Source organism: Trematomus bernacchii, unplaced genomic scaffold (assembly GCF_902827165.1).
Source record: "Trematomus bernacchii unplaced genomic scaffold, fTreBer1.1, whole genome shotgun sequence".
In the NCBI taxonomy this organism is placed as follows: Eukaryota; Metazoa; Chordata; class Actinopteri; order Perciformes; family Nototheniidae; genus Trematomus; species Trematomus bernacchii.
The window spans coordinates 2,773,682-2,779,681 of record NW_022987801.1 but is presented as its reverse complement, the minus strand read 5'-3'; positions in this window follow the sequence as shown (position 1 = coordinate 2,779,681).

Sequence of the window (6,000 nt, the reverse complement as noted above, 5' to 3'; positions counted from 1 at the left end):
TCATGTCCGGTATAATCCCATTTTCCCCTTTGACCTTGTTTTGGGATTTTTGCTGCTTTTTCATTTGGTTCAGTTCTTCAGATTTTTCTAAAACCGTAACCTTGTGGGAAGAGAAACGTGTGATGGTGCGGAAAAGACAAGAATTGTGGAAAGAAGAAGAGATCAGATTTATCTTTAAATTAAGACAAACAAAGAAATGTATGTTTTATCATATATAAGTCACCAATAAAGCTGCGAATGGATACGGGACCTTTGCCCTTACTGATTCACAGATAGCCATATTTATAGTCTCCTCACTGGTTGAACATAAAGCACATTTGTGTATATTATTAATCAGATGCCTGCTCTCTTCTGAGAAACATCCTAATTTATTGACAATGTTGTAGCTCGTTCAAATGTGAAAAATAGAAATTAGGATGTAAATTTAAGATCATTATAATTTAAATCAGAAATGATTGCATTTAAAGCCAGCATTCAGGAGATATAAGAGTGTGTTTCGAGCAATCAGGTAATTGCTGTCAAATGATGTTCCACACTGATAAGGACAAATTGGCTCTGACACTTATTGAAGAGAAAATAAGCAGCAATCAAGGTGAGGCGACTAAACGTCCAGCAAGTTTGGGTTTCAAAGAGCGAGAGGTGATGAAATAATTTCCTGTAACAAAGAAAAGGATCGTGATTTACGCTGTTAACTCGCAGACGGCTCTCAGCTGCAGTGATGGAAGTATTCAGATCCTTTGCTTAAGAAAAACCACCTGTAAAAATACTATGTTACAACTCCTCCTTCATTGGAGTTGTACAAAAAGTAAAAGTAAGCAAGTATAATCAGCTAAATGTAGTGAAATATTAAACGTAAATTAACTAAATATATTTTTTTAGAGATACAAAGAAGTCTAAATTATTCCAAATAAATGAGAAAAATGTTTGAATATTCTTAGACTCCAAAAACGTATCTCAAAATTGGACAGCTGATTTATCGACCAAGCTGTTCTTGTATAAACGTTTGGCTAGTTTAATTTAAAACTACATATCACGTTTTATAAAGTCCAACCCTAACCCTAACCTTTTATATGCAAACATCTTCATTTTTGAGTAACTAAAGTTGTAAAATAAATGTAGCAAAGTAGAAAATATACTTCCCTTTAAAATGTAGTGATGTTAAAGGGTCATAAAAGGAAAATACCAAGGTTATTTGTAATTGGCACTAAGGTACATATTTACAGCTAATTTGCTTACTTTCCTGAATACATGTACTTGGTTACTCTCCTCCTCTGAGTGTGTGTGTGTGTGTGTGTGTGTGTGTGTGTGTGTGTGTGTGTGTGTGTGTGTGTGTGTGTGTGTGTGTGTGTGTGTGTGTGTGTGTGTGTGTGTGTGTGTGTTCAGCTGCAGACAGTGCCCCTGTGTGCCCGTTAGGACCCGACCCACCCCCGCTTCCTCTCCTTCACGACCTGCAGACGCTGATCAGTCTGTGCCACTTTGTGCCCGGTGCAGCAGACGGCTTTCCCCTCTGACATCATCACTCCGAGACGGGCAAATGCCAACGACGCTGACAGGCTGTCTGGGGGATTTGGTTCAGGCGTACAGTGGCTGCAGTAATGTCTTCTTTTATCTAACACATAGAGATTAGAGTTTAGTCTGGCACGAGCAGAGGAAATAAAGATGGTTTTATTCTTATAAAAAAAGTGCTGGAAAAAAACAACTGATATCTAAAATGTCTTCTTCTCTTTTTATTGGGATACTCATTAGCATCAGCATAAGCACCACAACAAACATAAACAAAACATCTAATTTAATCACCAATCGACTGTGGAAGTGAAACAAAAAGTATCATCCTTTCAACCGTCATAACCACAAAGGAACATTCAAACAACTCATCAATAATGATTTACACATTTTTACTACGAATTAATTTATAACAAACGTAAATTCTTCCAGCTGGGAAGAGACCGAGGGGTAGACCTAGGACCAGGGAAAGGAACGTTTGGGGCTCTCTGCTGGAACTGCTACCCCCGCGACCCGACCACGGATAAGCGGGAGAAGATGTATGGATGGATGGATAAGTTCTTGTCTGAGATGTCCTTAAATTGTATATGTATCTATCCTTCACTATTAAACAAAATAAGGGACAAGAACATAGGGTATTCACACTAGTTCACATTTTGTGTTTTACACCATAACTTATGATTCCTAATATTTACAGACACAGTTCAATTTAAATAACTTCATTAAGACATTCATTTTACCCAAAGTTTCCTTTACACACAGAATCTACAGCTCGCAATAAGCAACAGTTAATAAATATATATTTTGTTGTCGTGCTTTAAGCTTCACTTATTCAAACCTTTGGAAATCTGTGGATGAATACTTGAAGTGTTCTCATTTAAAATACAGAGACAACAAGAAACAAGCAAATACACTTTTGTAAAGGAGAAAGACATTTCATTTGAAAATAAAATAAATGACATGATTAAAAATAAGTTATGATTCTTATTTATTGTACTGCAATTTTAATGTTTCTGTAACATCTTGTTTAATATATTTATTTTCCCCTCTGAAGCACTTTAAATTGCCTTGTGTCAAATGGCCTTTTCTTGCATATACCTATATACCATAAAATGCGCCCCCGCCCCCCTACACACACACTTTGTTTGTAGTATTTGTTTAATTGTATTATTCAAAGTTACATTTCCCCTGCAGTCATTATGATTTAGAGCTCAGTACTGAAGACAGAAAGAAGTGAGGCAGAGCAACAGGTGGCTGCTCACAGAGTTAGAGTGACACCTACAGAGCTCAGGGTGCAAAAACCACGAGCTGCAATTCATAAATACACACACTCAGACTGGGAGAGTGAATATCTGTCTCATAATTCACATTTGAAAGTGTGTTTCCTGTTGGAAAAAAGCACAGCAACTCTGGCCTTATTAAGTTTACACTATGATCATTCTGCAGGGACAGATACATATAATATGAATCATAGCATTTATGGTTCATTTGCATTAATTGTGAGGTTAGCTTTTTAAGAACAAATACAATGAACCAACACAAACTGTTTAATTCAAAGTGACGGTGCGGACAATAAGACAATAGTTATATTATCTAAAATAAAGTTATGGTGACTTTAGAGTGATCAGGGACATCCGGGGAGGATTGTATTAAGTTAAATGTCTACAAATAATTACAAATATATTTTTCTACATTATCAAAATTACATACCATTCTGAAGACTTGAGCCACATTTTTTAATATTCCTTCTTTCAATCATTGTGTGTGTGTTTTTCACTCTCTCATAATAGACTCGTCCTCATCCTCTGGTCTAATGCAGAGACAAATCCCATGCAGGGAATTTCATCCAAGGCTGCTATTCTTAGTATTCATTTACACCTGCAGCCTTAAATAGTACCTCCTACATCAGTGTAGTAGTAACTCTGGTAATGCACTTTAAAGTACACCTTTATTGATGCCAAGCAAGCCATTTAGTGCCTTTGAAACTGATTAGACTTTCCTAGAAGATACAGTCTTGGTTGCGTCTGTACTTTTGCGTTGTCTTATTTTGATATATGCCAGTGTTCAAGTTCATCAAAAATAATTGGAATTTAAATTTAAATAGTGTATGAGAAATGCAGCAGGTACAACTTCAAATCTGTGACGACATAATTATGTAATATAAGGTATAATGAACACGGCCCAAATATTAATAATTGCATTAAAGACTTATTAAAATATCCCTGCAGGCTGTAGCAGATGGTAAAATGATATTTTGGGGTCATGTGAAATGATATCTTTCATTTAAGGGTTTGTTTGGACAAAATGTAATGGCTCCGACTTGTTTTTTATTAAGATAGAGAAGGGAGAGTGTGTGAAAGAGAAAAAGGGGAGTGTGTGAAGCCGGCGGTGGATGATTGTTTAGTGTTCACAGTCGTACAGTGGAGTCACCAGGAGGCCAGCAGTGTCTGCGAGGCTCTTCTGTCACAACGAATACCTTCTACTTCCTCCCAACACTCTCCATCCTCTCTTTCCAGCATCCTCCACTTTGAATTCCTAGGAACATGGATCCTGTCTATCACCATTATTCATCTCTACTTGCCGGCTTCTCTTCTGCTGTCCCGCCTCAAGGCCTCGTCTTATGCAAAGGTCGCGACCCCTTGTTGACCCGAGCTTGGCCTTTGCAGGTTAGCTTCTCTGTCAGCTGCAGCTGTGGGGCTGCTAAAAGCCTGGATAATCCAATCACACAGTCATTAGTGCTGAGTAGGCCAGAGCCGGAGCAGGTGAGTGTGTGTTTGTGTCGCTCTCGTAATCTTTTACTAGATTTTTGTGTTGCTCTTTTAACACATGTTAATCACAAGCTGTCTGTCTCATGATCAGGAACACATCAGATCAGTGGAAACCCAACGATCTGTCACATCGCTCTGATTCTACAACCAGATGCTTCTGTGGCATCGTAAAACCAGACCGTCCGCTACAGTTTCATTAAACCTCTGTTAAGGTGGATGCAGATGAGGGATCGGTTGCCAGGATTGACATTTTCAGCATGAAAGGCATGTGTCATGTCCGAGACAATCATGGCGGAGATGTAAAGAAGATGAGCTGCAGGGGACTACACATGTTTAAGGGTCCTATAGAGCTGCAGAAGAGACTGGGAGGAGAACCATCATCATCTCTGACTCTTAATTACTTTAAAGGCCAATTAAAAGAAGAACAATAAGATGGTGTCTAAGCATTTTAATTTGGTCTTTATTATTATTACATGCTGTCAGGTCGGCCTGTTACCATGGCTATATCTCCCTTTTATCTTAACTTGCTTGATAAATAACAAATAATTACTAAATGTTGGGATGTTTTATTTTTTATTTAAGTTTTCCTTTCAGTTTTTATGTTCCTTACTTTCTTTAATTTGTTCTCCTTAGCCCCCCGGTTGTTGTGATGGCCTGTGGCTTCTTAACCTCTCCTGACACATTTTTACATTTTTTACGTCTTCTGTGTGTAAATGGGAAACATGTTTTTTTGTATAGCCCCAACGCTACAGTATGACCTGCATATGACATTACAGATACTTTTATTACATTATTCATGCCTGTATGTACACTTTTTATTCCATTCTCCACAGATTCTACCCATGTGTCTTTAAATTGTGCTTGTTCTTCAAGTCTACTCAATTTACAAAGTGCAAACACGGTTGATATGACTAGTCGGATGTGCAACATACACTGAAAACCATTTAGAAAATTGAAAAATAACAATTTTACCATCCATCTGGTACTCCTGAAACGGAACCAATACTCACAGTAGTGCAGTATGATGTGTTTTTGTATGTACCCTCCTCAATACCCCTATCCTGCTGGTGATTAACTTGTGTCCACTTTTACCCTCAGATTATATTTGTATTTCTAACTGAGACCCCAAAGTTCAGAGATACAAATATGTTAATTAAATGCTGCAGTGTTAAGTTTGACAATGCTATAACAATCACAATACAGTTTTAAATAACAGATGTTACTAATATTCACATTTTTTGTATATCTCTTGAAACTCTCTTAACAACTCGACAACAATTAATAAATGCTCGATTAGATTTATGATTAGAAAATTATAAAAGTAGGGTAGACATGTGGAGATTACCCGGCTGAACAAAACGTGATCTGTCTCTTAAATGTGTGTCAACCACAGACCTTATTTCAAGCTATTTTCCAAAACCCCATGGAGAAATTGCATTGCATTGTTGTCGGATGAACCGGAAGAAGTTTACTTCTGGGGTTTAGGACGCGTCACTGCGGTTGATTGGACAGTTACAGTCATGTGACCTGCCTCTCAGTCTACCTGTCTGTCTGTATGACTGTATGCACGCAGTGGGTGTTTCTCAATCGCAAGTACGCTTGCTTGGTAGCACATGTCTGCCGAGCATCTTGCTTCAGAAGCGAGTCAAGAATACTTCCTGGCATTCGGAAAACAAAGAGTGGAACAGGCTAGCAAGTGTGCAGGTGTGCGTCATATGAGAGGCCCCGC